We start from the raw sequence: 12,630 nt of genomic DNA on the forward strand, positions 1-12,630 counted from the left end.
CTGGAACTCTACTCTTTGGAGTTTAGAAGAATGAGAGGCGATCTCATTGAAACATATAAGATCGTGAGGGGCCTTGATCGGGTGGATGCACCGAGGATGTTCCCAATGATCGGGGAAACTAGAACTAGAGGACATAGTTGCAGAATAAGGGGGGGCTCTTTTAAAACTGAGATGAGGAAGAACTTCTTCACCCAGAGGGTGGTTAATTTATGGAATTCACTGCCCCAGGGAGCAGTGGAAGCAGAAACTTTAAATATATTTAAGACTAAAATAGATGGTTTTTTAGCTGCCAAGGGGATAAGGGGCTACGGGGAGAGGGCAGGGATATGGACCTAGGTATGGTTAGTATAGTAAGACCTGAGTGATCTCCTGGACAAGTGTCGATCGCCTGGATTGGGGTCGGAGAGGAATTTCCCGGATTTTTTTCCCGAATTGGACCTGGGTTTTTATCCGGTTTTTTGCCTCCCCCGGGAGATCACGAGGTTCTTGGGGTGGAGAGGGGTGATAGCGGTATAAAGGGGAGGGTAGTGTCTTGTGTTCTGTGTCTTGTGTCTACTGTTTGTGGGTAAGTGTGTCTGTTTAGTGTTCAGCCATGAGCGAATGGCGGTGCGGGCTCGACGGACCTGGTGGTCTACTCTCGCACCTACTTTCTATGTTTCTATGTTTCTATGCTTCATGCTTCTCTGGTCTTGTTGAGACAGCATTGACCACTTCATTGGTTTTCCTCAGTAGCCTATACACACGCCGAGATGATGTCCCATGGTGGCTGTTCCCTGATCATGATGCCCAGGCCTTACTGCTGGACTCTTGATGAATGTGGTCAAGATCCATGTTTCTTGATCGCAGATTAAAAAAATGTATAAACTCAATGAAAAAAAATCTGAAAGATAATTAACAATAACTAATCCTGAAAACACCGAAGCATTCATGTAAATTTATGTCATCCCATCATTGAGTTCTATCACTTCCAAATAGATATGATTAATTCATTGGGTAGGAAGGAACTGCGGATGCTGGTTTACACCAAAGAGGAACACAAAATGCTGGAGTAACTCAGTGGGACACACAGCATCTCTGGGATCGGTGACGTTTCGGGTCGTGCTCCTTCTTCAGACTGAGAGTCAGGGGAAACGGAAATAAGATATGGATGGGTAAGGTGTGAAAATGTTAGATCAAAGCAGACAATGTTAAAGGAAATGTAGAATGGTTTGTTGTTGTCTGAGGGGAAGGTGACAATAAGCCAAACAACCAATAAAATTAATCAGGAAGACGGTGAAACTAGGAGAACTGAGGTGGGGGGTTCATTCATTGTTTTTGAAGTATTGACCATCAGAATTTTCAGACACCTCTCTCTCTCAATAAACAAACTAAATGAGTTATTTAAAGGGCATCTGTGTTCTGTCCACTATGATCCATTGATACACAGTATGAGAGTCACTGTTGACCTGGACAACATAATTTTAAAATTACTATTATTCAGTCTTCGGTCACTGAAGCAAACCTTCATCGAGAAAACAAAGTATCAAAGGTATCAAAGGTATCAAAGGTATTTTATTGGTCACATTCACATACACCGAGGTGTAATGAAGTGAAATGCTTTTTGCCATTTTGCAGCACACAAAGAAAGAATACAGACATAACACCAATGAGAGTCTTAAACACAAAGAACATCCCCCCACAATGGCTCCCACCATGAGGGAAGGCACAAAGTCCAGTTCCCAACCCCAGTTCACCCATAGTCGGGCCTATTGAGGCCTCCACAGTTGCCTCTACGGAGGCCCGATGTTCCTGGCCGTTCTCGCCGGGTGGTGGTGCTCCGGCGTCGGGAGAGTCCTCACAGCGGCATGGGAACCCTGGAACGGCCGCCTCCGTACTGGAGGCCGCGGCTTCCGAAGCCGACAAGGCCGCGCCGGATGGAGCTCCACAACTGGCGATCTCGTCGCGAGATCCAGGCTACCGGTGTAAAGTTCGGCGCCGCCGCCCGCAGCTGGCCGCTCCACAGTCCCGCAGCTCCGCGATGTTGTTCCCGGCGGTCTCAGCTCACCGGAGCTCCAGCGCGGCGACCCAGGCAAGGCATCGCCCGCTCCACGATAGCGCTCCAGCGCTGTGCCGCCGCCGAAGCCGAGGTTCTGGGCGGTCCGCGACAGGAAACGCCGCTCCAGGCCCGCTGGTAGGCCACGAGGACGGGTTGAAGCTGCAGCCCGGAGAAAAGCTGCCTCTCCGACCAGGTAGGGACCCTGAAAGGCAGTTTGGCGAGCAGGGGAGAGACAAGTCTTTGCTTTCCATCACAGTGAGGAGGAGACTCACTGTGATGGATGTTTATGTGAATTGAATTGTGTTTGTGTGTGTCTTGGTTCTTTTTTTGTATGGCTGCAGAAACCAAATTTCGTTTGAACCTCATGTGAGGTTCAAATGATAAATAAAAGGTATTGTATTGTATTGTATTGTGCACAGGACAGCGCCCCCTAGTCAGTCAAGTGTATCCAGCGGTAATGTTTTGACATTTACAGAGCAGTAGCAGTTTAGTTCAGCGATGACATACCATTAATTCACAGAAACCACAAATATTTTCAGATTCTCTTCATTTCTCCTTTGGTTCTAACTTTAACTTTTAAGCTTAACCGCAACACTTCATTGCGACATTTTAATAAAGTTACAACTGGTTCTGGAGAACATGAAGTATCTGTGAGAGATGAGGGAGTATGACTGAACTATGACATGTTTATTTCAATAATGCTTGCAAAACGTCCCATCGAGGGATGTTGTCAACAAATGAACAGTCAGATCATAATGTAATACCTTCTTAATGGACCAGAAACATGGAAAATAATGTAAGTCTGTAAATGTGAGTTGGCAACAGAATCTGGGTCTCTTTCCCAATGGAAACAAGCAAAGCTAATATTAGCATTGACGAATGTGCTATAGATATTGACGTCAACTGCAGCCAGACAGCTGTTTTTGGTTTCCTCTGTGCAACATTCCTGACTTTGAATGGAATATGAAATTGATGCGTATCCTTTAGAAATGTCTAACATTATGAAGGAGTTCGGGAGAGGGCGAGCAAAGCCTTTAAAAAAAAAAAAGGATATTCTTCGATAGTTTTATAAACTATGTTCAGATGTTTGTAAGGAATCAACCTCATTATGTTTACTACAAATTAGACAATGATAAGGCTTGGAAGGTTGTGGCAAATAATCGGGATTGCAAGACAATATCAACCGTAATAGCAACCCATTAAACTGATTGATGAGGTGGAAACAACATAAACTCCATGCAATTATTTCAAAGGAGTAAACACAGATCCGAAGTACTGAGACATCTATATATATTATCTTTATTATGAATTATTTTTATAACATATTTGATTTCTGTTCCTATTTTTGTAATGTTATGAACTGTTCAAAGAAACCATGCCAATGTGCATCATTGAGACTTTGGTTAAGGGCCTGTCCCACTCGGGCATCATTTGCGCGTCACGCAGATGGCGTGCGAAGATTTTGTACATCCCAAAATCCTGGGGTCCCGTGCGCAACCGCACGTCACTGCCTACGTCACCATGCACCATGCACGCGTAATGCACACCATGCGCGCATCACGTGTGCGTCGTGACACGTAAATGATGTTGCATAAATGACGCGTAAATGACGCCCAAGTGGGACAGGCCCTTAAGACTGCTTTGGATTTCTAATGGTGTACGAGCACAGCATTTGGAAAACAGTGACAGTCACTCAATATTAGTGATAGGGATTTATGCAAGGGACACACTGCATGACAATTTTACTGGAGCATTTTGACGATGTAACTGAGAGAGTGGATGGGGAGAACCAGTTGAAGTAGTGTATTTGGAGCGTGACCTATAAAAGAGATTAGTGTACAAGATTAAAACACATAACATTGGGGGTAGACAAAAATCCTGAAGAAACTCAGTGGGTGTGGCAGCATCTACGGAGAGAAGGAATAGGCAACGTTTTGGGTCGCGACCTTTCTTCAGACTGATGTCGGGGTGGGGGTGGAGGGAGGACAGGAAAAAGAAAGGAAGAGGTGGAGACAGTGGGCTGTGGGAGAGCTGGGAAGTGGAGGGGAAGGAGGGAGAAAGCAGGTACTATCTGAAATTGGAGAAGTCAATGTTCATACTGCTGGGGTGTAAACTACCCAACCGAAATATGAAGTGCTGTTCCTCCAATTTACGCTGGGCCTCTCTCTGACAACGGAGGAGGCCCAGGAGAGAAAGGTTGGATTCGGAATGGGAGGGGGAGTTGAAGTGCTGAGCCACCAGGAGATCAGGTTGGTTATTGCAAACAGAGCGCAGGTGTTGGGCAAAATGATCGCCAAGCCTACGCTTGGTCTCACTAATGTAGAGCAGTTGACACCTAGAGCAGTGGATGCAATAGATGACGTTGGAGGAGATGCTGGTTGGGTGTAATGTACAAACATGGATAGAGCACTGGTTGGTAGTTAGGAAACAATGAGCAGGAATAAAGGAACCCTTTTCTAAATAGTAGGCAGTAACTAGTGTTACTCACAGAATATATTAATTATATAAATTAAAAAATTAAATGTTTGTACGACAATGCTCGTGGTGGTCCCCCTAAACACTTGACAGACCCCCGACCATCTCGATGACCTCCCCCCCCCCCCCTTGTTCTCGACGGTCCACCTACACTGTCAGCATCGCCCTACGATCTCGACGGTTGCCTGTAGCGGGCCTCCGCGCTCTGCTGTCTCCGATTCTCCATCATAACCACTCAGGCTCACTTGGCACACAATCTGCACTCAATTACTAAATACATTTCTGTTTTATTCTCATTTTCCAGTCTCGACTGGAAGGGTCTCGACCCAAAATGTCACCCGTTCCTTCTCTCCAGTGACGCTGCCTGTTACTCCATCTTTTTGTGTCTATCTTCTGTTTTATTTTATCTCACCAGAAACGCTTACTCTTTCCACAATTCTGACCGACTTTATCTCTTCCCTCTTCCTCTGTTCTTTATCTCATTCATGATTTTTTTCCACTGATCTTTTTCACTGTCTCTGCCTCGGAAGCGATGTTCTCTTTTGTTCAATTTTCTGTGGCATACTAGTCAACAAGCTGTCGGACTTAGACTTCTCCCCTCTCACCTGCGCCTGGATAAAGGACTTCCTCACTAACCACCCGCAAACAGTAAAAATGGGCCCCCACTGCTCCTCCACCCTCACAGTCAGCACTGGTTCTCCACAGGGCTGTGTGCTGAGTCCACTCCTCTACCCTCTGTACACTTACAACTGCACTCCCATCCACTCCACAAACTCCATTATTAAATTTGCGGATGACACCACAAGGATGAACATTTGAATTGTCCGGGGATTGGAATCTATGGGACACGTGCTGGAATATACGTTTAATACAGATGGGTGTCCACTGATCAACGCGGTCACGATGAGTTAAGTTTGTTTCCATGCTCTGTGACTTGATGATGCAATACCATCTTCCCCATACCCTAATGGGCCTGTCCCACTTTGGCCGTCAGTTACGCGCGATACCGCACACTACTCCATACCCCTCCGCACTTCTCAGTGGGACTGGCCCTGTGCGGCCACACGATGCCCGTGTGCCTCAACGCGATGACGAGGTTGTGTAATTTGCGTGCCAAGGACACATAAGTGGGACAGGACCTTAAAGGTATAGCCTCAAGTTGTAGGTAACTCTACTAGGTATAATTTTCTATTTGTATCTATCTTATTTATGCCCCTCATTATTATGTTTCTTCCACAATTATGCCACGCCTCGCAGGTTGGTAGATTAAGCGACCGCTATAGCGAGCCACACGTTGTGAATCAAAGTGATCTTTATTAAGGTAATACAGAGAACAGCACACACGCGACTGGGGAGGGTTCCCAGAGTTCTATATATATATCAGGGCACACCCCTCAACCACATGACGACTCCTTCCCCCAAAACTCAGTCACGTGACCCTGCCAGCTCTAGTGCCGAGGGTTCGCACAGTATGTGGCCTAACCACCAGGTGGCGCCACACCATTTGTACCAATTGTTCCCTGTGCGGAGGTAGGGTATGGGGTGAGAGGAAAATGTAGTGTTAGCGTAAATGAATAGCTGGTGGTCAACATGAACTGAGTGGGCTGAATGGCCTTGTGGCGTGCTGTATGACGGTGACTAACACGGTGGGTTAGCAATAAGGGAGGTATGTTGTTGAAAACCATGAAAAGTGGATAAGGTGTAAACACAAATGGTTACCTCTTTCTATTACAAACAGAAGAACATGGGCAGTGCTTCTTCAATTTACAAAAGTATAAAGTATATACTATTTGTATACTATTGCATAGAGGAACTGTTGTTGTGTTGCCTTGCTACCTTCAGTTACATTGCTACCTTCAGTTAGTTATGATACCAATTACACACTGCGACCAGTGGAGAAGGTTTGTTGCAATTGCTGGGCAGTATAGATTGTTGGATCTCTCAGTGGCCAGTCCATTAGCAACATTTCACTGCAGGAAGCTTTAGACCAGGAGTGAAGGGATGATCAGTGATGGCCGAATACCATGTGGTACGCACATTGAAATGTCCAAGTGAGATCAGCCTGTTCCCAGAGGGTTTCTAGTAACATCATTGTACATGGACCTGCTGATGTGCAATGTGGTCAACAGCACTGCTTTCGAAAGCTTTTAATAACAGACCTTCCGTGACAGGCAGCACCTCTGGAGGGAAGGAATGGGTAATGTTTTGGATTCTTCAGACTGTCTGCTGATTAAGCTTCCTAATTCCTCATGATCTTTCTGAAATTCCTCCTGATCTCCTTCCTAAAGGAGCATCCTTTAATTCTGAGGCTGTGATCTCTGCTCCTAGACTCTCCCACGAGTGGAGACATCCTCTCCACATCCACTCTATCCAGGCCTGCTCCTGCTACCACTCCTGCTGATCTTCATCTTGTGCCTCATGTGCCCCTCAGATGCCGGTTTACATCAAAGATAGGATTAAATAATGGCTTTGCTGAAAATGCTGAAATATATCCACTGACTGTCTCCACAGCCTTCTGTGGCAAAGAATTCCACATATTCACCACCCTCTGACTAAAGACATTTCTCCTCATCTCCTTCCTAAAAAAAAAATCCTTTAATTCTGAGGCTGTGACCTCTAATCCTAGACTCTCCCACTAGTGGAAACGTCCTCTTCCCGTCCACTCTATTCAAGCCTTTCACTATTCTGTACGTTCCAATGAGATCCCCCTCATCCTTCTAAACTCCAGCGAGTACAGGCCAATGCCGTCAAGCGCTCATGAAATGTTAAAGGAGTGGGGGGGGGGGGGGGGGGGTATATTTAAGGCAGAGATAGATACATTGTTGATTAGTGCGGGTGTCAGAGGTTATAGGGAAAGTGCAGGAGAATTGGGTTAGAGGGAGAGATAGATCAGCCATGAATGAATGGATGGGCCAAATGGCCTATTTTTTCTCCTATCTCATATGACCTTATGGTGTGTGAAGGATCACAATGGAAAACATCAGTGCTACATCAGAAACATCATTATCAGGAACATTATTAGCAGGAAAAATGTTCCCCATGTTGGGGGAGTCCAGAACCAGGGGCCACAGTGTAAGAATAAGGGGTAGGCCACTTAGGACTGAGATGAGGAAACACTTTTTCACCAGAGAGTTGTGAATCTGTGGAATTCTCTGCCATAGAAGGCAGTGGAGGCCAATTCACTGGATGTTTTCAAGTGAGAGTTAGATTTACTCTTACTGTAGCTCTTGGGGCTAATGGAATCATGAGATAAGGGGAGAAATGATTGTGGATGATCAGCCATGATCATATTGGATGGCGGTGCTGGCTCGAAGGGCCAAATGCCCTACTCTTGCACTTATTTTCTATATTTCTATGCTTCATTGTTCCCCAAGGATCAGTGCTGACCCCTCTGTTTGTTCTATATATAAATAGTTTGGATGAGAATGTTGTTGCAGATGATACAAAAACTGACGGAATTGTAAAGAACGAGAAACGTTATCAAAAGGTTTACTAGATTATAGACCAGTGGAAATATGGGGGAATTTAATGCAGATTGGAGCTTAATCTGGACAAGTATGAAACGTTGCAGTGGGAATATCAGATGTGAGGGGAAAGTGTACAATAAATGATAGGACCTTGAGGAGCAGTGATGTACAGAGTGATCTTAGGATGCAGGTCCATTGCTTTCTAATAGTAGCAAGCCAACTGAATGGGGTGCTAATTAAGGTGAACAGCACATGTGCCTTCATTGGTTTGGTGCATTCAGTATTAAAGATGCATCTGTATAAAACATGGGCACATTTGGAGTCTTTATGTAGTTCTGGTTACTGCAGTGCAGGAAAGATGCGGAGGCTTTGGAAGTGGTACAGTAGCAGTTGACGAGGATGTGGCCAGGATTAGAGGGTAATAGATATAAGGAGAGTTTTGGATTCTGAGGGAAGACCTCTTCTTCTTCTTATCGAGCCCACACACAAGATTAGAAGTTGTTCAGCCAGAGCTGAAATCACTTCTCGGCATCTGCATACAATGGTGTCTGTCTTGTTGCTGCTTGCGTTTCTTGTGCTTGGTGGTGGAAAGATTGGTGGAAACAGGGCCATGACGTGAACGCTCTTTCCTTGACCCCAGGGGAGACTTGATAGAAGTATATAAAAGTATTGGAAGCAGAGATAGGATAGGCAGTCAGTCAGTCTTCTTCATTGGATGGAAACGTCACAGAGCTCATAGCTTTCAGATTTAATGCCTCAACATCTTTAAAAGATTGAAGAGATTCAGGATGGACACAAAAATGCTGGAGAAACTCAGCGGGTGCAGCAGCATCTATGGAGCGAAGGAAATAGGCAACGTTTCGGCCCGAAACATTGCCTATTTCCTTCGCTCCATAGATGCTGCTGCACCCGCTGAGTTTCTCCAGCATTTTTGTGTACCTTGTGTGTGTGAATGTGTGTGAATGTGTGTAAATGTGTGTGAATGTGTATGAGTGATTGGTGGTGGTCGGAGGGGTCGTAGGCGCAGAATGGCAGCCACGCTTCCGTCAGTCTGCCCCAGAGCAGCTGTGGCTACAGAAGTAGCTTACCACCACCGAGTGTGACTGAGGAGTGAATGAATAATGCGATGTAAAGCACCTTGAGTATTAGAAAGGCGCTATATAAATCCCATCCATTATTATTATTATTACCTTCGATTTTCCAGCATCTGCAGTTCCTTCTTAAATGGGCGGTGGGGGCGCTGCAAGCCGGCGCCCTGTCAGCAGCGTGTCCGTTTTTCCCCCTACTTTTTTTGTTTTTTTTAGTATGTTTTACAGTATGTTTTTGATGTTTCTTTGTGTGTTTTGTGTGGGGGGTGATGTGTGGGGGGTGAGGGGGAAACCGCTTTGGTCGCCTCCTCCATGGAGAGGCGACCTTTTCCAGGTCGCCTCCCCCGTGGCTTAACAACGAGGATCGGCGCGGCCTTTCCTGGAGATGCGACTGAGGCTCCAACGGCTGGCGCAGCGCGGACTCTCGGCGTGGAGCGGGTGAGCCCTCGCTGGGGCTCGCCGGAGGGGATCTCTCCGCTTCGCTGGCCCACGGCAGCCGGCAGCCTGAAGCCGCGCGCGGTCTGCAGAGCTCCAGCTGCCGCGGCGTCTGCAGCCCGGGATCACTCGTGGGGGACCCGGGGGGAAGAAGAAGCTCCGAATGCCGGCCCGCGGCCAACTTCTACCGCGGGCCCGGCGTGAACTTACCATCACCCCTGGGGGGGAGCTTCGACCGCCGGCCCTGCAGTCTGCGGTGCTTCTGGCTGCGGCGCGAACTTTAAATCTTCGACCACCGGCCTGCGGCCTACACCAGCCTGAAGCCGCGGTCTCCGGTGGGGAAGAGCCGATCCTGGACTTACCTTGACTTTTTACCTTGTCCTTTATCATCTGGACGCCCGCAGCAACGGCTGCGGAGGGTTGAGGTCCCAACCACGGGGGAAAATGGAGGAGGACTGGCCAATTTCTGTGCCTTCCACCACAGCGATGAATGCTGTGGTGGATGTTTGTGTTAAATTTCTATTGTTTTTGTGTGTTCTTTATCATTTTACCGCTGCTGACAAATTCATTTCACTTGCACTTTATGTACAATGTGACGAATAAAACTTAAATCTTTTTTAATCTTTAAAAATGAAGAGATTCAGGATGTTGACAAAAACTCTCTTGAACATCTACAGGTGTACAGTAGAGAGCACATTGACTGGTTGCATCACGGCCTGGTTCGATAACACAAACGGCCAGGGTTGAAAGAGATTATGAAAGGTGGTCACCTGGTCCTTCACGGTTACTGACCTCCCACTATCGAAGGGATCTATCGGAAACTCCACCTCAAAAAGGTCACCTAATATGAGGAAGGACATTCTTGCTATTGAGGGAGTGCAGCGTAGGTTTACAAGGTTAATTCCCGGGATGGCGGGACTGTCATATGCTGAGAAAATGGAACAGCTGGGCTTGTACGCTCTGGAGTTCAGAAGGATGAGAGGCAATCTCATTGAAACATATAAGATTGTTAAGGGCTTGAACACACTAGAGGCAGGAAACATGTTCCTGATGTAGGGGGAGTCCAGAACCAGGGGCCACAGTTTAAGAATAAGGAGTAAGCCATTTATAACGGAGACGTGGAAACACTTTTTCTCACAGAGCGTGGTGAGTCTGTGGAATTCTCTGCCTCAGAGGGCGGTGGATGCAGGCTCTCTGGATGCTTTCAATAGAGAGCTAGATAGGGCTCTTAAAAATAGTGGAGTCAGGGGATATGGGGAGAAGGCAGGAACGAGGTACTGATTGTGGATGATCAGCCATGATCACATTGAATGGCGGTGCTGGCTCAAAGGGCCGAATGGCCTACTCCTGCACCTATTGACTATTGTCTATTGTTAAAAAGGCAGCCAGCATCATTAAGGACCATTCCACCCTGGTGGCCACACACTCTAACTTAGCTCCTGTCTTCGGTAAGAAGGTATAGGAGTCTGAAAACCATGATCTCCAGGTTCAAAGAACAGCTTTTTCCCAAAACCCATTAGACTCTTGAACACTGCAAACACTGAAATATGAACTGTCTTGGATGCATTAAGGGCTTCAAGCCTTTTGCAATAATATTGTGTTTTTAAATGATATCCGTGAGAGCTATGTTTACAGACCTGTTATGCTGCTGCAAGTAAGAATTTCATTGTTCCATGGAGTGAGACGGATCGTGTGCAAGCTGAGGTGTGGACTAATTGTCATCACATTTGGCACACACACTGTGGACAAAAGGACCTGTTCCTGTGTTGAAATAATGTATGCTCAATGACACAATGATGCTTTGACACAAACTATCCAGATTGGAATTCTGATTCAGTTCCACTATAATGTGGACTGAACACTAGATGGCAGTATGCACCATCATTTTCAGAGCCCCTAATTCAAGGCAGGAAACAGAGATACTGAAGATGGACACGAAATACTGGAATACAACTCAGCGGGTCAGACAGCATCTCTGGAGAGAAGGAATGGGTGACGTTTCGGGTCAAGACTCTCCTTCAGAGCACTTCAGAGTCTGAAGAAGGGTCTCGATTGGGACCCGTTCCTTCTCTCCAGAGATGCTGCCTGTCCCGCTGAGTTACTCCAGCATCTTCAGTGTAAACCAGCATCTGCAGTTCCTTCCTCTCTGCAGTTCCAAATCACCATCAAGGGATCATTTGGCAAATATGGAGGAAATATGAAGTAAGAACTCCATGGGACTTAGATGCTGACTAACTCATTGTGTCAGGGTGAGGAGATAGCCAGGGAAGAACTTACAATGAAGCAGTGTATATGTTAAACAACACAACAAAGGCAATTTAGAGAATCTATTTAGAAATAATCTCTGCTGGTTGCAACAGCTGAATGTGCAACAGCATAAGAGTGGGGTAATTTCTGCAACATATGTAGTAAATGGAAGATAGGAACAACAGAAATAATGTAGTCAATCAATCCCTGTCACCTTGAACAATATAATCAGCAAATGAATTAACCAGTCAGTTGCTTCGTTGCTGGGTTTAGTAGTGTCATTGTACACCGCTGAAAACGGAAGGGAAAACAAATGAGAGGGCGGACAATATGCAACGTATTTTTAACGTTTTTGGATCAACTACCATGATGCTAGTTGTTTGAGCTATATTTTCCACTGGACTCGAGAACTAACAATTATCCTGATAATTCTGCCCAAATAAATTGCTGTTGACACCTCTGCTCTTGTTACAAAGTACACGTCAAATCTATCCAGTTGAGCAGGCAATATGTGAGACTGAGGTGAGAAAAATACTTTTTCACCCAGAGAGTTGTGAGTATGTGGAATTCCCTGCCACAGAGGGCAGTGGAGGCCAAGTCACTGGATGGATTTAAGAGAGAGTTAGATAGAGCTCTAGGGGCTAGTGGAATCATGGGATATGGGGAGAAGGAAGGCACGGGTTATTGATAGGGGATGATCAGCCATGATCACAATGAATGGCGGTGCTGGCTCGAAGGGCCGAATGGCCTCCTCCTGCACCTATTTTCTATGTTTCTATGTTTTTAATCAATCTTTTATTATAAATTTCGACACATTACTGAGTTCTATGAATCCTGAATTCACAGACAGAAACAGGGAGGCATAATGAGCCTGTCCCACTTA

This window comes from Amblyraja radiata, chromosome 7 (genome assembly GCF_010909765.2).
Source record: "Amblyraja radiata isolate CabotCenter1 chromosome 7, sAmbRad1.1.pri, whole genome shotgun sequence".
Classification (NCBI taxonomy): domain Eukaryota; kingdom Metazoa; phylum Chordata; class Chondrichthyes; order Rajiformes; family Rajidae; genus Amblyraja; species Amblyraja radiata.